This window comes from Triturus cristatus, chromosome 9 (assembly GCF_964204655.1).
Source record: "Triturus cristatus chromosome 9, aTriCri1.1, whole genome shotgun sequence".
Lineage (NCBI taxonomy): Eukaryota > Metazoa > Chordata > Amphibia > Caudata > Salamandridae > Triturus > Triturus cristatus.
In genome coordinates this window covers 523,234,348-523,258,074 of record NC_140592.1, presented here as the reverse complement: position 1 = coordinate 523,258,074, position 23,727 = coordinate 523,234,348, and the positions used below count along the sequence as shown (strand labels likewise).

Here is a 23,727-nt window from a genome sequence, read left to right as displayed (position 1 = left end):
AAGGGTTTTATTTTAAGTCAAAAGTTAAGGTTCTCTGACTCTTTATTCATTAGTCAAATATCAATTAAAAATAGGAAAAATAGCATAAATACAGAACATATTACGGTCTGCATATAAGCATCACATATAGGAAGGGAAATGTGGCGCAAATTGTCTGTCAAACTCTTAAAGAGTTTCTAAGAAAAAGAGTAAGTCTTACAAGGTTAATCAATAATTAATAATGGCAAAAATATCCCATAAAGAGAAATAAATGCAGTTTAGCACCTGAAATCTAAATCTGTTCTGATCCTTTCAGCTCTTTCCCTCTGCCTCTGCTTCGCTGTGCTAGTCTGTGTCTCTGTCTCAAGCTACACCATAGCCCCCACAGAATGCAGCCCCTCCCTGTCTCTGTGTCCAGCACAGAAACTTGGCCTGGCCCTCAGAAAAAATTAAAAAAGAGGAGCAAGGCAAAAGCACTCCTCCCCCTTGTAAGCCATATTTCAAGTAAAAGTTCACGTGCTCAGTCCTCATAGCTGGTCCAATCAGAACTTCAAGACACATCATCTCCCCATGGGCTGACTGGATACGTCATTAATCAGGCTTGTTCCTGTTCAAATTTCAGTCTTATGATTTATGAAAAAAAAGTGTGTTCTTCTCTCCACGTTTAAACAGGCTACAAAAATATGCAACATAGTGTGAAGGTCGAAGGAAGCTGGAGGCAGGATTTTTTAACAGAGCTCTTCCATTGAAAGTTGCTAACAAGGAGGAGCACATTCCAATCTAATGTTTCAAGGGCAAACTGCAGTTAGCTGAGCCCACTAAAGCAAACTAAAATCATGTGGTTTTCTACACTGTGAAACACAATTCAGCACATTTCTATTCTTGCAAAAATACATGATGCCATTTTAAAAGTACAAATACATTTTCTAAATTAATGTGAATTCTATAGTGAGATTACATATGGATTAATCACATATAAACATGGCTGTTCAACTAATTGAGCATGTTTTCACATGAAAGCACCTCCAAACTGAAGCATTCTGATCAGGCCTATGTTTTCATCTTGCTTGCCCCACAATCTGCGTGCCATTTTAGAACTCATGTCTGCAACCTTTTGTCATATAATAATGCATACATTGTATAGGTGAAATCTAAGCTCCATCACCTGCTCTCTTCCTGACATGCAGCACAGTAAATTGTCTTGCTGCATTGCGTGACATTTTGATAAATCTTCCCCCTGACTTTTATCAGACTTCAGTACATTTTAAATCTGCTGTTTAAATATCTGATATTTATCATACCTCAGTTTAGGTCAGATCTGGACGAGATCTTTGTTCAAGAAAAGACAGTTTTCAGACTGCTGATCCAACTGGATCTTCCATAGGAAGCAGGAAAGCTCTCACTCGGGATCCAAGGCCACATGGCAACCTGCCCTGTGTGTTCATGGTCCTTTCTGCAAGTCTCCACATAGGTCCCCTTCTGTTCTATCTGGATTCCCATTGGGCTGTAACCACATTATTTTTCAAATGTTAAGTTACTGCTGTTCCCCATTCCAATGAGGAAAGATGACATTGCTCAACATTTGGGAGAAACTTTAGAAGACAGGACTATTCAACCTGGTACCTTGTCAAAATTGAATTGTTATCAAACTGATTTGAATTGGCTACAGTCTTTGATACAAAAGCACACATCCAGGTGCTGATTCACGGAAATACTGTTCTGATATTATAAGGCAATACATTGGCCAATGTCTCTATCACTCATCAGAGGGCAGGCAGGAGCTACTTGGCCCCAACAATGGTGTTTGGGGTAATCCTACTATGGCACTGAAAACTACCCGAAGTGCAACCTTTTCTGCATTTGGATTCCATGGTAGCGAGGTTGACCAGTCACAGAAGATAGCATGATAGGCACGAGCTCAGAATTCAGTAATAAACAAATAGACACAATACATTATATGTCTAGCCTAGTACTTGTCTTTTTTAGAAAAATCAAGTACTTTTTAAATTTTGCAGCAGTGCGCAATACCGCACAAATGAAGGGAAGCGGCCCTGGTAATGACTCACTTGTAGCACTGCTCTCCCTCCATGCAATTTTCCAGTCGGCGGACCCTACATGAACCTCTCCTCTCCAAAATGTATGGTAGAAGCATGAATAAGATTCAGGTGCCGGTTTTAGTGTATCACAAGTCAAATGCGGAATCAGTTCACTCATTTGCCTGAGTTCTTAGCCCTGGGGGTCAAATTGGTAGGACTTCATTCTTGTAGTCTTTGCGATCCACTAGTGCAAACTCGACAGCTTCATCCCACTAGAAGGCCCACAGTCATCAGTAGCAGTCACTCAGAGGATGCCAAGGAGGCCAGGAGTGGCCAGCATCTGTATGAACATGGAGTCCAGTGTTAGTCTGGCATAAATCAGCAGTTCTGGCACCACTGACAGGCACTGGTTAACTAGCTGCAGTCCTGTTCCAGCCGGAAAGGTTGTCGAGACAGATGAGTAGATCTGAACACCATGGCAGCTGCAGCTCTGACCAGACCGAAGGGAACACTAGGCGAGTTGCAGCCTCAAAAGGGCCAAATGCACACACTATGGCAGTTACAGGCCCCAATGGGCCAATGTGAACTTCAAGAGAGTCGCAGCCTTGACTTGGCCGATGTGAACACCAAGTCAGTTGCAGCCATGACTGGGCTGTTGCAAACACCAAGGCACTTGCTGCCCTCATGTGGATGATGTGGGAAAGCATGTAGACTTTTTATGGCTCTTGTCAGGACCCGTGGAGAGAGTGAGGGATCCTCTGTAGCACAGGTCACTCCTGGCTTCACTCCAAGACAGTTCTCTTTCTATGGGTGTTTCTCTGACCAAGAACCTGCTGGACTTGCAAGGCCAGACAGATTTCTTCCTTCTCTCAGCAGACAGGTAGGGTTCAAACCACTAGGTACACCCTTTTGTCCTCCAGCAGAAAAGGCAGACTAGAGGTTAAGTCTCCTCGCTCCTTCAGACAGACACCAGCCTTGGCCACATAGTAGTGCTTCAAGTACTCTATGGGGCACTCCCATTTTTGGTCAAGAAGAACCTGGAACTCGAAAAAAGTGGAGTGGTTTAGGTCCCACTTTTAAACACAATTTCAAGATAGGGGATGTGGTTCCACTGTCTCAAACTTGACAAGTAGCACTGAGGCTGTCTCCAAACTGGAGCACCCACAACATGGGATGAATGAAGTGTGCAGCATCTGCACCCAGCTGTCATCGGGTTCTATAAAGCAGCAATCAGAGATAGACACAAGCCAAGGCCTTACTCAGAAACTTCCTCACCTTAAACAAAAGAAACTACAGTCCCACCCTACACCCTTACCATCCATTAAATGACAATGCGCAGGAAGAGCTAACCAGCCACCCCTTACTGACAAAGACTTCATGGAATTTCTAATGGGACAGTGTTGGGATCTCCAGCTTCCAGACAGAATGGAGAGTGAGGATCCCAAATGGAGAAAATACAATTCCACTGCCTGTGGAAGCTGCTGTCATTCACCATTGTGTGTCAAGCTTAACCAGCAGCATCAAAATGGATCCCACTGTCTTCAGTTCTCTGCCTTATACATACACATTTCTAATACTCCACACATGTCACATACACACTACACATACATGAACTCGACATGCACAAATAAATGTTCACATAACAGAGGAACTTCACACAAGAGGGCCAGTAGGCCACTCTCTCAATGACTCAGATATAAATGTCCGGCCACATTTTCAATCTCAAAACATAATATGCTGCCATCACCACTTTGTGCATGACACCTAGAACAGGGAAGGTAGTCCTCTTGAGTCCACGCTTGGTGCACCCCTCCAGTTCACAGTACAATTCCTGGACCTCACACTGCCTGGGACAGGCCTAGGCCTCTGCACACACGCTAAATTAGTGTGACGCCACATTCAAAATAAAAGTCAGGATTTCAGATGCACAAACAGTCGGGCACTCTCTGCAAGAGAACTGGCCCTTATACCTTGCAGGGGGCATCCAACAATCCATCATTGGGAATCTACTCCCATGCCATACATTATATAGGTTTGCAGTATAGTGTGCTTAGTAGCGATTTGAGACAATGCTAGGTTATTTCATGTCATCTGCAGATGGTTTGTTTCTCCTATTTGGAACTTCTTGCTTATAGAAGGAATGCACCAACCAAGGCTTTGCATTTGATTTTCAGAACCAACTGCTTGATTGGTGTATGTCTAGTGGCCACAATGGCTCAAGGAGCACATCTATCCTTTCCTATCCATCCCTGCATTTCCCAGCAATTTATGTCATTTAGACCCCTGATGAGCAGCCCACCAAGTCAGCAGCAGCTATGGGCTCTTATTTAGGTATCCCTGAGGACCAGTGGTTCCCGGTAGCTGCAGAGGCTAAAGAAGTTGCCGCACGGGTACCATGCTTGTTGCACATGGTTGGCAGTGGCCTTGACGTTCGGAAAACTTTCTTCCTGCCAAAAGGGGTCACTGGTTAATTTGCCTGCCTGTTCCTGAGGGTGGAAATCCTGAGCAGGAAAATCTAGTGATGGTCTATATAGAGCAGGGATTTGGTCATTATAATCTCGCAGCCCAGTGGTAGACGGGCAACCAGGTTTACAATTGTAGAGTCACCTAAGGCTACACTAGTGGAAATCCCGTGTGTCCCCACCTCAAAACGAGGCAGGCACATTAATAGCTCGACACTTACTCCACTGAACCCTAGATGAACCCATTAGTCTCGACCAGGGACGTAGGGTGACCACCCGCACGTAAATTTTACGACTATCCGTAATTTAACTCTAATTTCTGTTGTCTGTGATGGATGGTTTAACGCACAGCATTTGCCAGTAATTTTAGCCTTTCAGCTAAAGGACAAAAGTTATTTGCGACAATTCAGATTCCACAGCTGGAGTGGGAGGGAGGGAGTTTCCTGCGCTGTGATCCTGAGGGAGGGGAAGGCAGATAAGAAACTAGCCTTCTGTCTGCTTCCTGAAAGAAATACAAATGTATGCAAATGGTATATCTGAAAATGTAAAGTCTGTTTGAAAGTCGATATAGGCATTAATTAACGGATACACTTATAGCTTCGTGATGACAAAGATATTGCCTTATTGCGAGGTACTGTAAGGGTGTTTCAAGCTGAGCTGTGGAGTGTGTGATTTTATTGGACAGTTATAAAAATGTTTGCACTAGGTATAATCTGCATATTATTGAAATTCTTACTTTAGAAGCACTTTTTATCTCGAACCTACATTTTTAGTGGCAGCCTATATTATACTGTGTGCAATGCATGTTTAAATAATTACTTACACATTCAAAGTGCTTTCAGGGACCTCGTAGCACTAAAAATACACAAGACACTTTCCCTGCTACACCAAACAGGATTAAATTCAATGGGAATCTGAGTGCACACATAGATATCTGTAGTGACCGATTAATCAATAAAGGTTTCATAACATAAAATAGTGCATTTCCACTGATTACTTTAAATTTGATTTATTTTTCATTTAAAGTATGCATTATTTTATATGCTGTTACTTGATGATGAAAGATCAACAAAAAGGTTAGAGAATATTTTGTTCTTTTTAGCCTCACCTTTGATTCCGCCTCCGCGTTCTCAGACCCTGTCACCACTGCAGTATCCATACATTTTTTTAATGCACTTCAACAACTTCATTGAATAGCTATGTAATGTCTGAAAAAGTAAGTGATATTACCATATAGTGTCCTGCCTTCCCTTACCTTCATTATGTAACTTTTTCTTTTTTAGATATTGTGCCTGATTAAGCTGTCATCTGTATTTATTTAACACAGTGTGCTATTCAGCCTATGGAATTGAACAAAAGACACTCTCTTCTGGTTTTAAAAGGGATTGAGGTCAAGAAATTAACCCGTTCATGGCTTAAGTGTACTATGTGTGACCGGAAAGCCTGGGTTCAAATCTCGAGTTCCCTGCATGACTATATTGAGTGATCTAAGTCAAATCAATTTGCTTCATGTGTCTATTTTACTTGAAAGTGACATTTGAGAGCACTTTCAAGTATTTCAATTTAAGATGGTCTGTGTATAGAAAAACTCACCTGGATGTTTTATTATAGCCTGCCGTAGCGGGCTATACCGGCTATTAAAGGCTCGCTGCATCGTTAAAGGCCCGAGCCGAAAGCAAGGGACTTTAACAAAGCAGAGGGACTTTAAAAGCCGGTATAGCCCTGCTACGAAGGGCTATAAGGCTATTGGAACATTCTGCCACTAGAGGGCAGAATGTTCTAACAAATAAAACGAAGCCTTCAGGGAGCACAAGGGGATTCAAATCCCCTCAGGCTCCCTGAAGCCTTTGTTCACAGCCAGAGCTGTGAACAAAGAAACATTGGAATGTTGGCGCTCCAGGCTTATACCAGCCATTATAAGCCCGGAGCACTCCATTGTTTTCAATGGAGCTTCCAACATTCCAATGTTCTAATAAATCTTAATACGTTATTGTATACAAAATATAGATTTTTTAAAAATTACATGTATGTTGATTACAGGTTTACCACTATTTTAAAATTTTATATTTTTGGTGGGAGACCACCCAAACCCCCCAATTTTAATGACCCTTACAAATATATAAATTACTTACCACATACTCACGAATACAAACATATGTGTTGTAAAGACTTGCCTGGTTAAAGTAATTGCTATGTAAAAAATGTGATGTAATTGCATTTCGTGGTAAAAACTTTGTGGTAAAGACTGTTCCCTTTGTGTAGTTGCCTAGATGTGGCAAGAATAACTAGTAATTAGAAACCGAGAGTGTATGCATCAGAGGCGGTTTTCGGGGGAGACGAGAGAGTATCGTTTGTGGTGCAGTCTTTAAAGCCCTCCACCAAAATATCCCAGATCTGTGCAATAAAATATTTTCTCAGACCTTCTCAAGACTTTCTTTGTAACAGGGTGCTCTCAGATCGAAACCAAGAGAGCAAGACCTCAGTCCAACATACGATAGTCGAAGGAAGTGAATCTTTCCAGTGCAGTGTGAAATTGCATTTTGCTAGAAAAAGAGCCAGGTTGAAGAACTTGATGCAAAGTTCCTCAAACTTAGGGCGGCTGAAAATGCCCAATAGAACTACTTCTGTGAAATGCGTTAGTACATGGCTCATCGTAGTCAACAGCACCTCAAGAACTATCTGTCAGTATGAAAGAAGTGTGAGGCAAGACCAAAGCATATGAAGCAAATCGGCATCTAATTGCATACAGCAAGGACATGCCCCTGCATCTCCTGGGCATATTTTGTTATTTCAGGTAGGCATACGTCTCAGTTCAGAATATTACATTGAATATGCTTAACATAGCATTCACAGGATACATTTTGGGGATAGTCCAATATTTTAGCCCAGCCCGTAATGTGCAGAAGTTTGGCCATGTCAGTCTCCAAGGTAGTACAGAGAGAAACACTGGAGTGGTCTCTATGTTGTAGGAAAGTTCTGTACAACCATCTTATCAGTTTGCCACTACTCCCTATTGTGTAGAGTATCTGGCACACCTCATGTTGGGTTGGTGCCAGACGGCACTAATGGAATAGGGCATTTAATGATTGTTGAAGGTGTTCATAAGTAAAGAGTTGACCTGGGTGAAGATTGAGGTCTGCCATAAGGGTTTGGAAATCCAGTAGCTTGCCATCAACAAATAAATCTTACAGTTTTGAGAGGCCTGCAGCGTGCCACTGATGCAGTTACTCTGAGCGTAGCCATCCTGTGCGAGTGGGATGGCCTAGCTGAATAAGTGGAGGAGCATAGGGTTTCTTTATGTTAGTGAGTTTACAGATTCTAGTAAGGCATGAGAAAGCTGTGTGGAACAACTCTGGGTGGTGTTTGTTAGAATGGTCACTGGGATCAATCAGTAGTGCAGTACGCACTCCTTAAAGTCTTTATGGGTAAATCCCATCCCATGCAGGGGGTGGCCAGACAATCAGCGAGCCAGCTATTGGAGCTGTGCAGCTAAATAGTAGCATTCTAAGTCCGGAAGGGCTAATCCACCTGCAGCCACAGGTAGCTTTAGAGTGGAAAGAGATACCCTGCAGTGTCCCAGCCCCCAAACTAGACATAAGACATGTCTGAAGAAGGAACGATGGATGAGCAGGGGAAGGTTTGCAAAATAATACAATATCGGGGGTAGCACCAACATCTTCACTAGTGCCACGCAGCCCATTACTAAAAGCAGAAGAGAAGACCATAAAGCAAACTGGGCTCGGAGGGTCTGTGCCGCTCTACCAGATTTTTATCCTGCAAATCAGTGGGGAATGGTAGATCTAAATCCCTGGGTATCGAAAGGTAACTGATTACCAGTTCAATCCGGGATCTAATTGCATACATATAATGGGGAAAACACTACCATATGTTAAAGAAACACTTGTTACATTTTAAAATCTTTGCCATGCTTTTACATTTTGTTTGTGTAATTTACATCTCAAACATTTCGAAAGATTGTATGTGTACTTTGGTCCCATAGGGATGAGCCAGATCACTGGTTTGACCTTGGCTCAACTGAAAAACAATTTTAAGACATGGGCAGGGAGGGCAATTTGCCCAGCACAACGTTAAAAGGGGTCTGGCCCCTGCTCACCCTTCACAAGCACAGCCAGTGGATCATTGCGCCAGAAGAATTTGCCAAGGTGGGTGGGTGTTACTTGTTTCACCATTTGACAGTGCCTCAACTTTTTCTCTCCTCTCTGCTGAGCCACTCCCCAGATACACAATACTTTCTGATACTCATGGCAGACCCATCTTGTTTGATTTCATAAATTGCCCCACCGTGGTCTTCTCTTCGATTTTTTTATCTATTTCTTAACACCACCGCCTTGAATAGTTCCTGTGGATCTCCCATCTGATTTTAATTTCATCCTCCTCTTTAATTCTCCTTGATTGGAAGTCCAAGCTCCAAGTTCTGAGATAAATGTAGGGGCCTGGATGCACACCCTAGGGCTATGAGACTGCAGACAAGGTGTGGGTACCTCGCATCCAGACATTAGGTGTGAGACGGTCACCTACTACATCTGCTCTGCCTCATTAATGTATTTGATGTGCACTGGAGGTTGAGGTGAGCCAGATGTTTATGTTCCACTTGTTTGTACCAGCAGAAGGTCACTTACCCTACTGTTTCCCAAACTGTTGACATGATTTTCATAATCTTTAGAAATATAATCAAAATCTTACTGTTGCTTTCTCTCTAAGAAAGATTGGGTACATTTGTGTAGGGGTGATGGCCTTGACACTGAGCTCAAAGGGCAATAATTTACCATTGAACAAGCATGTAATGTGCCACCTGGATGTAGCATACCTAGAGGCAATCTCAATAAAAAAAAATTAATAAACAGCGCTATGTGTAAAATACTAAATAAATGCACTGACAAAGTTGTGGGGTATGGTCTCTGCTTGGATGTGTCCGTAAAAGTGACATTTTGTCCTGAATTTTTGTTCTGAATTCTGATTCTTTGAACTGAATTTTGACCCAATATCCTGGATTTTTTTTACAGTCCTGTCCAGAATTTCCCTTCATGACAGGTGGTCAGACTACAGGGGCGTGAGCCACTTTCCGTGTGATGCCATCCTTTTAGCCAGGCGGCAGGTAAGCTTTGTCGTCTTCACTCCCCTCTGCTAGAGATTCTGGGCTTCTGAGCGACCTTTCGCTCAGGAAGTTTAAAAGCATAAGTCTGCCTGTTATTTACATGTTGCATGATACTGGAGTGAAAGCTTTAAGCAGCAGTGCCAGCACTGTGGACGCTTTTAGATACATAAGAATGATGTTAGATTGACAGAGTGCTGTATAACCACGCTAGATGGCGACAGTTCACAATTATTGCATGCAAATAATTATAGTAAAGGGCATGAACTGAGTATTTGTTTACTACCGAATAAACCAATCATACCTCTGCTTTTGTTTGCACTATTTCTGTTGTGACAGAGCAGAGATTTTCTTTCCCTTTGAGAGATTGATGTGACCTCCTCCTTAAGCTCGAGTCAGAAATACATGGTTAGGCAGGCCCTGCAACCTAGGCCCGAAGCAACTGATTGACAGATCACAGGTGGGGGTAATGGTGCAGCAGGTGCAGTGACACAGGGCCCAAAAGTTGCCAGAACTCCTCTAAGCACCTAATATTGCTATATTTTACTACTAGACAGGCAGTCACAATTGCAGTTACCTTGCAGTTGAAAGAGGCTTGATTTAAATGGTGCTGCAGGTGCAGTGGCACTGGGCCAGAGGGTATCATAACTCCACTAAACACTATTAAATATTGCTATATTTTATTATCTAAACAGGCAGTTACAAGTGCTGTTATCTTGCAGGCAACAGGGTTATTATTTGAATGGTGCAGAAGGTGCAGTGGCACAGGGCACAAAAGTTGCCAGAACTCCTCTAAACACCTAATATTGCTATATTTTACTACTAGACAGGCAGACACAATTGCAGTTACCTTACAGTTGAAAGAGGCTTAATTTAAATGGTGCAGCAGGTGCAGTGGCACAGGGCCAAAGAGTGTCATAACTCCACTAAACACTATTAAATATTGCTATATTGTACTGCTAAACAGGCAGTCACTAGGTCAGCTATTGAGCAAGCACTAGAGTCATGATTTCAATAGTGCTGCAGGTGCAGTGGTCCTGGACCAAAAGCTCCAGGGACCCCACTAAACAGCGATTATTGCTATGTTTTAAAACTAAACCGGCAGTCACAAGTGGAGTTATCTTTCAAGGACTAGGGTCATGGTTTGAATGGTGCAGCAGGTGCACTGGCACCAAGCCAAAATTTTGTCAGAACTCATCTAAACATCTAATATTGCTATATTTAACTACTAAACAGGCAGTCACAATTGCGATTACCTTGCAGTTGAAAGGAGCTTGATTTTAATGGTGCAGCAGGCGCTCTGGCACCGGGGCCAAAAGTTGTCATAACTTTTGTGTCTTAATGTAGCCAGGCAACATGTCAACATTCCTTCCATAGCAACCAGGATGCTTTGTTCTGAGTTGACTGGAAGAGGAGAGCTGGCAGTTGCAGAGAGAGGACCTGTCTGTCTAGGGGTTGTACATATGAACTTACAATAAAGTTCTACTTACAAATATCTGTCTGCGCCTCTTAAAAAGTGGCTTCGAGGATGGGATTCGAACCCACGCGAGCCCTTCTACTAGTGTATAAATTGCGATAGGCTCCAAATGGATATGTCATCCATATCTGCTCCACCCAAATTTTTGCACAATCCTGGAGAGCCTCCCTTACCATGGGAAGATTGGATAGAATCATTTGTCACATATTTAGAGGCTATTGGTGGGGAGGATTGTGTTGCCTCGCGCAAAGTGGCCATACTTAAACACAATTTAGGCATTGAGGGCAGAAAAGTCTTAAAAACACTACCTATTAACACAGAAAAGAAACACATAATAACTAGTGATAAAACCAACGACAGTGAAGACGAAGAAGTGGTAGAATTTCAGCAGGACATAAAAGATAGCACTGACGAATACATTAAAGTAGTAAAAGCATTAGAAGAGAATTACAGCAAAAAAGTTAGTATTGTAGTAGAGAGACATAAGTTCTTTTCTCAGTCACAGTTGTCAGGGGAATCAGTAGAACAATATATTTCTGTATTAAGGACATTAGCCGTTACTTGTAAATTTAGAGACCTTCATGAGGAGATCATAAGAGATCAATTCATCAATAGAACAAATAACATTAAAATACAGGAAAGACTACTAGACATGAAGGATCCTTCTCTGTCAAAAACCATTCAAGTGGCAAGGCACATCGAAAACACTTCCAAATATGTCAAGGAATTGAGTGCAGAGAAACCTGTATCGAACAAAGTGTGTGTGGTAGAAAAAGATTCAGTCAAAAAGAAGGAAAACAAGAGTAAAAGTGGTTTCATTGTGAAAAACAATAAAGTATGTTATAGATGTTGTAGTAGAAGACATATAGCTGATTCTGATAAATGTTTTGCTATTAAGGAGAAATGTTACAAATGTAAAAAGATTGGCCACTTAGCACGCATGTGTAAAGCGGGGTCCTTACCTAATGCAAAATGGAAACCACCTGTTAATACTATAAGAGAAAATATTGAGGAAGATTATTCTGACAATGATGGAGAAGTTGAAGTAATGATGATTTGTGACAATTCCATGAACAAAATATCAGAAGGTTATAATCCTCCCAAATGTGACGTAGGAATTAATGGCACAAAGATAACAGTATGGGCAGATACATGTACACCTTATACTATTATAGATAAAAACGTTTGGGAGAAAATAGGAACTCACAAGTTCAGCACACCTGATGTAGAACCAGTGGGGTACTGTGGAGTAAAACTTCAGCTTTTAGTTTTTTTTGTATGCATTCTATCCCACAAAGGACATGTGGCCACCAGCAAAGTATATGTTGTGGAAAAAGGAAGAGCACTACTTGGATGGTGTGAACAAAGAATGCTAGGCATCAAACTAGACCCTAATCATCCTCAACAAGTGTTAGTGACTGAGGATGCGGAAATAGCCAAATGCGGCACTAAATTTCCAAAATTATTTGATGAGAAACTAGGTCGTTTAGAAAAGTTTGAACACCGCATTATGCTCAAACACAATAATACACCATGTGTGCACAAAGCAAGAAGTGTACCTCTTACTCTCAGAGAGAAATTGAAAGCTGAACTACAAAAATTATGTGATGCTCAAGTCATAGAACCCATTGAGTCATCTGAATTGCTCAGTCCGGTAGTTTTGGCACAAAAACCGGACGGAAATTTACACATGTGTATTGATCTGAGAGATCTTAACCGAAACATTCTTGTTGACAGGTATCCATTACCTCACATAAATGAAATGGTATTGTCTGTAAATAATGCAGAATACTTCTCATTAATTGACCTCTCAAACGCATACCACCAAATCAAATTACACGCATCCTCTAGACATCTCACCTCCTTTAGGAAGGAGCTTTCCAATTCATCAGACTACCATTTGGCCTGGCATCCGCCTCTGCGGTTTTCCAAAGGATAATGAGTAGAATTTTGACGAATCTACACAATGTGCTAGTATTCCACGACGACATATTGGTATGGGGGTCTAGTCGTGTTGAGCACGACTCTAGATTAATGAAACATTAGAGAAACTACAGAATGCGGGACTAACGGTGGGAATTAAAAAATGCAAATTTGGTGTAAAGCAGATTGATTATTTAGGACATACTTTATCTAAAGAGAGTGTTAAACCCCCCAAAAAACTACTTGATGCAATCACAAATGGCCCATCACCAAAAGATAAAGAACAATTGCGCTCGTTTCTAGGTCTTGCGGAATTCAATTCCAAATTTGTACAGCACTTTGCTGACAAAGTTCACAAACTCAGAAGTTTGATGAAAAAAGGGTTCAAATTTGAGTGGACTGATGAATGTCAAAAGGATTTTCTCTCCATCAAGGAACAAATCGTTAAAGCTGTTTCCCTTAAACCATTTAATCCTTCTCATCAGAGTATAATAGCAGTATTGATGCAAAAGAATTTGGGACATGAACGGGTAGTAGCGTTTGCATCCCGGGTGCGGAGGCGACATACTCGGTCATTCAAAAAGAAGCACTGGCATGCTGGTGGGGTGTGTCCTATTTCAAGAATTACATATGGGGCACACGCTTTGAGGTTAGATCGGACCACAGACCTCTTATCGAATTATTTACAACCAAGGGAGCGGCAAAAGCAACTCCCAGAATTGTCAAATGGTTATTCAGACTTCAAGGTTTTGATTTCTCCTTATAATATGTTCCAGGCATTCGAAATGTGAATGCTGATTGTTTGTCACGGTTGCCATTGGAATGTGATGAGGATGAAGTTGATATCAATGATGATTGTGTCGTAGCGAATATAAATGAAGTGTGTAAAGGTTCCATATCATGCGATGAGTGGAAAGAGGCTGTAACAAATTGCTCTATCTTCAAGGATTTAATAATTGAGTTATCTAATCCATCTGTATCCAACATCATACTCAGAAAGAAATTTGGGGAATTTTGGACTGTATGGTCTGAATTATCGCTGTTAGATGGTGTATTACGGAGAAACAGCAGATTAGTGGTTCCAGATAGCCTGAAAGAGAGACTACTTAAACTATTACATGAAGGACATGGTGGCATGTCAGCCATTAAGAGGAAAGCCAGAGAAACATTTTGGTGGCCAGAAATGGACAAAAATATAGAAGAATATGTACGTGGATGCATAGATTGTATGTGTTGTGACAAATCTCATAGAGTAGAGGAATCACCTATATCATCAACTAGTTTTCCTAGCAGATCATGGGAAAAAGTAGCAAAGGACATTTGTGGTCCATTCTTGGCCAAGGGAATTGTCAACAAGTACGCATTAGTGTTAATGGATTACCACTCCAAATGGCCAGAGGTAGCATTCACGGGGGACATTAAAGCACGTAATGTCATTGAATTTTGTGACCAACTTTTCCGCAGGGATGGATGTCCCAGCACTTTAATCACAGACAATGGTCCACAGTTAATTTCCAGTGAATTTAAATTCTAGCCAACATGGGTATCTCTCACCATACCACAGCCGTCTATAATCCTAGAGAAATTGGGCTTGTGGAGAGATTTAATAGAGCCTTAAAGGAATGTGTACAGTTATCTGAACAATCTGGTGAAGATTGCAAAGAGGCAGTAAAGGAAATGTTGTGGAGTTAAAGCACCACACCCCATTCAGTCACTAAGGAGTCTCCATTCAAACTTCTCAAAGGTGGGAAACCGGGCACTAAGGCTACTCCAGTATGGATGTTCAAGGACTTTTCACGTACAGTTTGTAAGAAGGGGCTAGAAAGTAGGGTAAAGCAATATCAAGACAAGTATGTGCACAGACACAATGATAGGATGAAAAGGAACAATCGCAAATTCACGGTTGGAGACTGGGTAAGGACATATAGTGTGGGTGTACAAAAAAGAGGTTTGTCAAAATGGTCTGTTCCAAAATGCATAAAGAAGGTTAGTGGCAACAATCTTTGGCTGAGTGATGGTAAAGTGTGGAACACACGATGTGTGACCTTGTGCAACAAATTGGAAGTTGACACCTGGTTGGATGGAGATGGCAACAATCAACTAAACAAAGGTTGTGACACTGTAAACAATGACAAACGTGTCAGGAAAATTCCCAATTGGCATAATGATTATGTGTCTTATTAATCGTCCAGATGTTGTATTTTATTTTATGTATATAATGAATTTCACATGTTGTTAATTTAACTTTATAATTTTGTCATTCCCTTAAATTGTAATATATATATATTTTCTTTTTGTTCTTTAAGGAGGAAAGATATGTTGTGTCTTAATATGTAGCCAGGCAACATGTCAACATTCCTTCCATAGCAACCAGGATGCTTTGTTCTGAGTTGACTGGAAGAGGAGAGCTGGCAGTTGCAGAGAGAGGACCTGTCTGTCTAGGGGTTGTACATATGAACTTACAATAAAGTTCTACTTACAAATATCTGTCTGCGCCTCTTAAAAACAACTCCACTAAACACCAAATAATGCTATATCTTACTACTGAACAGGCAGCCACAAGTGTAGTTATCTTGTATGCAACAGAGTCATTAATTGAATGGTGCAGTGGCACAGAGCCAAAAGTTGTCAGAACTCCTCCGAACACCTAATATTGCTATATTTTACAACTACAAAGGTAGTCATAAGAGCAGTTATCAAGCAAGCACTAGTCATGATTTCAATAGTGTAGCAGGTGCAGTGGCACCGGGACCAAAAGCTCCAAGCACCCCACTAAACACGTAATATTGCTATATTTTATTCCTAAACAAACAACCACAAGTGCAGTTACCTCGCAGACAATAGGGTCATGATTTGAATGGTGCAGCAGGCGCAGTTGAACCGGGCCCAAAAGATGTCAGAACTCCGCTAAGCACATAATATTGCTATATTGTACTATTAAACAGGCAGTCACAATTGCAGTTACCTTGCAGTTAAAAGGGACTTGATTTGAGTGGTGCAGCAGGTGCAGTGGCACTGGGGCCAAAAGCTCTAGGGACCCCACTAAACGCAGATTATTGCTAAATTTTACTACTAAACAAGACAGTCACAAGGGCATTTATCTAGCAGGCAATAGGGTCATGATTTGAATGGTGAAGAAGATGCAGTAGCACCAGGATGAAAAGCTCTAGGCACCCCTCCAATCACCTTATATTGCTATATTTTACTACTAAAGTTTTCTGGGCGGACGCGCGAAAGCTGGAACCCTTTTTTTCTGAGGCTCTCATTTAATCATTAATATTAACATACATCAATTCTAGTGAGCCGGTTCAAATGCCTCAATTTTGACTCAAAAACAGTTTGGCGATACATGGTTTCTTCTCGCAAGAATCGCGATATCCTGCATCCTTGTATAGTGGTGTTTCAATTAACATTGGTCACCATATCCGGGAAATACAGTACTCATCTATTTTTATACTTTGTGAGGATTCCATTCGTATCCCTCCACCCCAGAATTAGTGAGTTAGTGTACTGTGATTCTCTGGCATTTAAGTTTAGAATTGTCTCCAGACTTGACATATCCTTGACGTCCGACTTACCATTCAGGTTCTTCAATCTCTGCTATCTATAGATTCTACGTTGTTCTTCTTCTCATTGCCCCTCTTTCCTGGTGAAGGCACTTTGGTGTGCCAAAACACGTAGAAAATTCTTGTCAATTACATTTGTGCCACACTGTTTTTAACTGAAATTGCTCTCTATATAAATGGTTTAATTGTCATTTATGAGATAATTGTCAACAAAGATAATAATGTTTTTTTCTAATCGTTAGTATGCCTGGAAGTATGCATGATGGACATGCAAGCGTATGAATGAGTGTTATAATTTTCTTGATTTTTCTATTTTCAATAAAAAGCTTCTTTTGTATTTTTGTGATAAATAACTGTTGTCTTTGGCTCATTCTGCCAGTATATTGATCATACTTTATTATTGTGTTTATGATTGGTTGCCTTAATTCTGTACAATTATATGTTACTACTAAACAGGCAGTCACCAGTGCAGTTACCTTGCAGACAACAGGGTCATGATTTGAATGGTGCAACAGGTGTAGTGCCACTGGGCCCAAAATTTGTCATGACCTCCTTGAAAACACCTAGTATTGGTATAATTTATTATTATACAGGCAGACACAATTGCAGTTATCTTGTAGTTAAAAGGGGCTTCATTTGAATGGAGCAGCAGGTGCAATGGCACCGGGGCCAAAAGCTCTAGGGACTCCATCAAACACAGAATATTGCTAAACATTACTACCAAACAGGCAGTCACAAGTGCAGTTATCTAGCAGGCATTAGGGCCATGATTTCAATGGTGCTGCAGGTGAAATCAGATGCTTGGACAAAATGTTCTCTTTTAACAGGTTACTTAGAGAAGAGTTACAATATTTAAAGCATATATAAAAGTTTTTTACTCAATAACTATTTAACAAGCATTGGCAATGCCAGTAGGTCTGGCTTATTACTGAAAGATCCTCTTCTGAAGCCGATGGGTTAAGGCACTCAGTATCTGATCATATCTGCCCTAAATAAAAGTATAAAAAGGGGAAAAAGCCTGCTAAGCATTTGCTTGAAATCAAAAATAAGTAAAATATTAAACAGAACAGGGGTGGCCTTCTTGGAAATGTATTGTGCCTAGTGCATAAAGAATACTACAACAACCCACCCGCAAAGGCCTATTGCTTTGACATATACTTTTCACAATAAATCAGTCCGGCCTTTTACCTTTATAATAACAAACAGATCAAGCCTATTCCATTGGGCATACCTTTTCCTGACAAACCATTCAGGCCTATATTCCTTATTTTTGGCTTGTCACCATAACTAAGTATGGTCTATTGCACTGAGCATAAGCTTTCCCGCAAGGCATCCATCAGATATACAGTCATAAAATTACTAATATGAACAAGTTTACAGTTGAAAAAGCAATATCCACCAGTGACAAAATAATGCAGTTTTGTATAGCTCCAATATTTGTTATAGGGGAAAGAAAACGCTCCAAAAATATTTGCCTAATAGGAAAATCTATGAGAATTTTTGTAATTACCCACCCTTAAAGCCCAACTGATTTTAAGATTTGTTTTTTACAATAAATAAGGAATACATAAATATCTCCTTTTGTTGTAATATTTCATAATCAATAGAAAAGCCCTGATCATTGGCTTGGCCTATAATGCGCTCATGCCTACTGTTGTTATGTTATCTGGATTTGTACAGTGCGACATATCACCTGAAAGGGTATCAAGGGGCTGGAGCAGGTATGTAGGTGGGCCAGTGGGAGGAGGAGGGGGATGAGACAGTGGTAAAGGGTGTTGAGTAGAAGAGCCAGGTCTTCGGCTTCTTGTGGAATTCAACTGTTTAGAGTTTAAACTTTCCCATTAGGCAAGAAGATGAATAAAGCACCTGTTTCAGCCAAACACAAATCTTCGTCCCAAACAAAAGGTTGTAGAGCGGAAGATCGACACATGGGAGGAGCCTAAGCCCCTGTCTCCGCGATGCTTCTTACAGCTCTTTTTCTGGATATCACATAGGGTAAGTGACAGCTGCGCTTTCAAGTCTGAGATTAAAATGACTACTTCCAGCATTATTTTATGCATGTGGTTTCACTAATTCCTATGGAGTTTAGGATCAGGAGATTTACTTTGCATTAGCATAACACAGTGCTTTAAATAGGCCGGTACTCACCGGTACTGAGTACCGGCACTTCTTAAATTAATCACTCTGAGTACCGGCACTTCCCTACTGCCGAAGGAGAGTACCGGTACTCATGAAAAGGTAGGCTTATTGGCTGAGAGTGCTAATGAGCAGGAGTGGAACGTGTCTGCCAACCAAGGTGCCGCTTCTGTAGCCCCGATCTGAGCCCCAGCTGAGCTGTTCAGCAGGGCTCATGTGAATAATGTCCGGTGCTCACCATCACGCTGTGCATGACAGAACAGGAACCGTAAGATTCATTTTACCTGCTAGTGTGCGCGTGTGAATTTCAGAGCGCAGCACTTCAGGTAGTGAAAAGTCAGTGCAGGGTAATCCTTTAAACACAGAAATTTTAATCAGGGGCAAGGGCGGCGGATTCTCACACTTCCCGTACTTTCGATCGGAGGGTTAATGCCCAGACAATACGATCGAAGAGGCTCCTGGAGCACTAATCTTACTGCTTTCTGTACTGAGGCGCTACCTTCCTAACGCCAAATGCCCCAATTACCCGGTCTGTGCATAGAAGGCTTTCTTATATGCCAAAGAAGCTCAAAACTAGGGCCGCCAACCCTTCTTGCTGTTACTGTTCCCCGGGTCACGTCAGGTCCCACAAGGACACACTGTTGCGGAGGAGCCATGTCCGGTCGGCGCCCATGCTGTGGCAGGATGTTGCATTGCCTGCGTGCCAGAGGGGCTTCAGGGCACCCAGGAATTACACTGCTGCATAAAGTTAAAGGAGGAAGCCAGTGTTCGAGAATCGATTACCTGCTCACCTCCTCCTGACCTCAACATGATGTGCTATTGCTGTGCCCAGCCCAGCAGAGCCGAACTTCAGCCTCAGACTCACCACGCCATTGTGAGTCTCATAATGGGAGCAGATGGCACAGGCTGAGACACTGCAGCAGGGCTCGCTGCCTGACTCTCTGAAGAAGAGAGCGGCTAGCGATCCCGGCGGTGCCGCGCCAGCAGCTCCTCTCGGTGGATCGTTCTGACAGCTGTAAAGAGATTCATGTAAATCAGATATTAATTTAATAATCTCCTGCTGCTGACATTTAAAATGTTTGTTATGAAAATGATTAGGGGGCTCCAGCACAGCATAGGGCCTTGCAAATGGGCACACTAGAGTTGTCTGTCTGTGCTGAAAATGCGCTACGTTTTGTCTAAACTAGCAGTTTTGCTGATTTATTAGAAGTGCAAAGTGTTTAACATCCCTGCTTGGCAGGGATACTACGAAGCAGCACCCTTTCTTTTCCCAGCACAGTTAGACTTGCTAAGTCAGAGATAAGTCATGGGAAATTGTTCACGCTGGAGAGAGGTCAGAGTTTTCTCTACTGGCAGTTTCACTCTCACCATTAAGTAGCGTAGAGGGTTAATATGCCTCCTTCAAAAAAGCATATTGTATGTACTGTATTGTATGTGGATAGCTCAGTGAGTTGTTGTTTTTGTCACAGAGATCCCTTTGTTACATATGGTTTGGCCGCACCTGAAGCTGAGGTTGGGGTGGAGGGTGCTGATTTTTTGTAGAAATTAAATAATAGCTTAAAAAACACCTGCTGCAGAGTTTGACTTCCTAGTTGCTCAAATGAGTGTGATTTCTGATATTTGTCTATTTCCATTGACTTCATTCCAGGATTCTGGTCGCAAGAAAGTGCCCCTCCAAGTGTTACACATCTAGTTGTTGCCTGACTCTCGTAAATCCACTGAATCTATGAAAATGTCACACATAAGCAATCTGAAACATTAGCAGCTATACTCAAATGGGTGTCATTTCTGATATTTATACGATTCCCTCGTCTTCATTGCTTCAGCGAGAAAGTGTCACTCATAGTCGTTGAAATGTCACTCATAATTACAACGAAAACATGAAAATGTCTCACATAGCAATCTGAAACCTTGGTGGCTATGGGGTCCATTCAGGCCCTGTGCTGTCAACCACTACACTATCCTCTGCATTTGCGCAAACACAGGAATCATGGCAGTCCCCTGGCAGTCGCAATTAAAAAATCATGGTGATGAGTAAAACATGGCTTTTAACATACCGGAGTCTTTTGTGTGTCTGCTTATGTTTGTGTGTTTGCCTGCATTTGTATGCCTGTTTTTTGTAAGAAAAAACGAGAGAGAGAATCTAGACACTCTCAGGAGGTATTATAAAGAAATAGGTGGCACTTTGTGTGTATGTCGGCGACAAAGGTTCATAAATAACGTAGTAGGGAGGGTTGGTGGGTGAGTGAGTGGATGGATGGATGAGTGAGCAACGGTGGATGTATAGATGGGTGAATGGATGGATGAGTGGATGGATGGATGAGTGAATGGATGGGTGGGTGAAAGAGGGTGGTTGATTGTATAAAAGGGCGGGTGATGGGTGGCTAAGTGAAAGATTGGATGGATAAATGAAAGAGGGAGGATGGATGGATGAAAGAGTGGATGATTGGTGAGTGAAAGGAGGGATTGAGTGAAAGTGTGGATGGAATGAAAGGGTGGATGGTGTAAAGGAGTGAAAGGGTTGATGGATAGATGAGCGATAGGATTGATGTATGAGTGAATGGGTGGATAAAGAGATGGATGAGTGAAAGGATGAATGGATAGGTTTAAAGATGGATGGATGGATAGGTTTGGATATGAAGGGTGGACAGACGGAATGGTGAAAAACTGAGTGATGGATAAAAAACTGAATAGATGACAGAATGTAAAGGGTAAATGGTGGACATCAGCAGGTAAATGGAAGGATGAATGGATAGATCGATGGAAGAGACAAGAGATATCTTCTGGGGAGGGTCATGATGATTTGCTTCATTTGCTTGGTGCCATAAGAGCTTTGGTGTGAAGTGGGGGTATTTTCAGTTTCTTCCTACTCACGTGCTCAAAAATACATAGTATTGTGCTAAACAACAGCAATTAACAGTATGGCATTAAGAAGGTGCAACTATTGTAAAAAAAAAAAGGAAATTTTAACATATTATCGCATTTCATTTTGTGTAATGAGTTAACCTGCTTTGTTTATATAAACACATTTATCATGTGTTTTGGTGTGTGCTGCAACTATTATAGAAGTTGTTAAGTATCATCATGTCTTGACCTTAGCCCCGCCCCGCCCATTCACTACACCTCTAGCTCATTTTAATGAGTACCTGCACTTATTTTCTCCCGTTTAAAGCACTGCATAAAGCATAGTTTAATTTGATCAATTAACCTTTTATTCACTGGACGAATGGAATCTGGTTCACTTTGACAGTTATCTTCAAATTAGTGCTTCTTTATTTGACTGCAAAAAATATTTATCATAATTTTAAGATTTGAACACAAAGCAAACCTGGAGATATTCTCTTCCACGTTCGACAATTATTTCATCCATTAATGCATGTTGGGCTGGCTCGCTTGGAAACTGACAAAAAAGTTCCTTTGAGGCTTTCATTGTCCAAACTTGAATTTCTGTAGAACTTTTTGATGAGCACCGTCAATAGAATGGACATAATCCATGCTTTATTTAAGCGTTTTTGCCTCCTGCTGACTAATTTAACAGCTTTTATTTCCTCTGTCAATTGTCTTAACCGCTCCCATACAGCGGTCCTGCAATTATGTGCAAACTAACAGAAGGCTCATAAGGCTGAAAGTCAGGGTGCTTTATGAACGGAAATGGTCCTGAAGTAGTCTGACCGTACATTAAAAGTTGTGTTATCTGTCCTTCACAGTTTTCAATTTTAGGCGGTGGTTTACTTTGCCCATGGGAACTCTTTCTTCGGTCATCCTGCAGGCAGCTGTTTCAATAGAATGTGGCTGCTGGTAGCACACACAGTGTGCCCTCCTAAGAGGGCAGCCCCTGTGTGCTGCATTACAGCACTTCACCTGCCCTCCATTCTTTGGGACCCCCTGTGGGTGTTCCCTCCCCTTTCTGATGCTCTCCCCAAAAGTGTCTGTGCCTGGGGAGCTACACTTGCCCAACCCAGGTGCCAAATGCAAAAACAACAGTTGATGGACAAAATGCAGAACCATGTCATACATTCACCCCAGTTCTGTTGGACTGTTCCCATGAGGCACAGGGTCAAGACTGATTTGCATATGGCTGGGTTCAAAGTGGAATGGCATGGTGAGCAAAAAAACGATGGATTTAGGCCCAGATCTCTGTACTGAGGTGAATGTATGACATTGTTCTGCATTCTGTCCATCAACTGTTGTTTTTGCATTTGTCACCCCAAGTGGGACAGGTATGCTCAGACGTGAGTCCCGTGCTCTCCATGCCACTGGAATCAAGCTATCCTGGCTGAAGAAGGCTGAAACCCTGAAACCGGTCCTAGGATGCTTGGTTCCAGTCCAGGGAGGACCTGGCTTGGCAGTTCGGGCTGGACTGTTCCCATGAAGCACAGGGTCAAGACTGATTTTCATATGACTGGGTTCAAAGTGGAATGGCATGGTGAGCAAAAAAACAATGGTTTTAGGCCCAGATCTCTGTACTGGGGTGAATGTATGACATTGTTCTGCATTCTGTCCATCAACTGTTGTTTTTGCAACCCAGATGCTGGCCTCTTTGTTTTCCCGCTGGACATACTTCTTGTGCAGAACTTGTTAATTGTTTATTTGTGTTGCAGGCATAGGTACAGGGTGATCCGGAGGCCGTTTGTTACATAGGGGTACTATCTGATAAAGCACAGCAAGTGTGCTCGATGCCAAACCCCAGGAGTCTTTTTGGCAGGCCCCTGGAATGTAAGAGATGGCGCCCCGTTAGTTCTTCGGTCGGTTTCAGGCCTGAGCAACCGGGGGCTTGCCTTTATCCACTCCACCCCTAAGTAATAATTGGGGACTGGTGATCAGAGATTTAAGGGAGAAAACTACCCAAATAAAATTAAAAAATTGCAGCACCACATGGGTTGGCCAATGGTGCTGTGCAGAGGTGTAATGAAAATTGAGGGGGGGGGGGGGCCTGCAAAGTTCATGAATGGGCCCCCTTCCAGACTTACTCGTGAGCTCTCAGGCCAGGGTACTACTCTGAGGAGGCCCCCTGGATCTTGGGGCCACCCCGCAA

The 23,727-nt window shown here is 42.0% G+C and overlaps 1 protein-coding gene and 1 long non-coding RNA gene across 3 annotated transcripts in view; one reads left to right on the top strand and one right to left on the bottom strand.

The window, feature by feature from the left end:
- LOC146798232 (endothelial PAS domain-containing protein 1-like) overlaps positions 1 to 23,727 on the bottom strand; it is a 522,541-nt gene that overhangs the window by 350,575 nt on the left and 148,239 nt on the right. The gene's annotated exons all lie outside the window — the stretch shown is intronic.
- The window catches only part of LOC146798233 (uncharacterized), a 94,884-nt gene that overhangs the window by 52,595 nt on the left and 18,562 nt on the right, over positions 1 to 23,727 (top strand). The window contains exons 2-3 of the long non-coding RNA XR_014968648.1: positions 9,502 to 9,593; positions 18,402 to 18,551. This is a non-coding gene — a long non-coding RNA (uncharacterized LOC146798233). The remainder of the gene's footprint in view (positions 1 to 9,501; positions 9,594 to 18,401; positions 18,552 to 23,727) is intronic.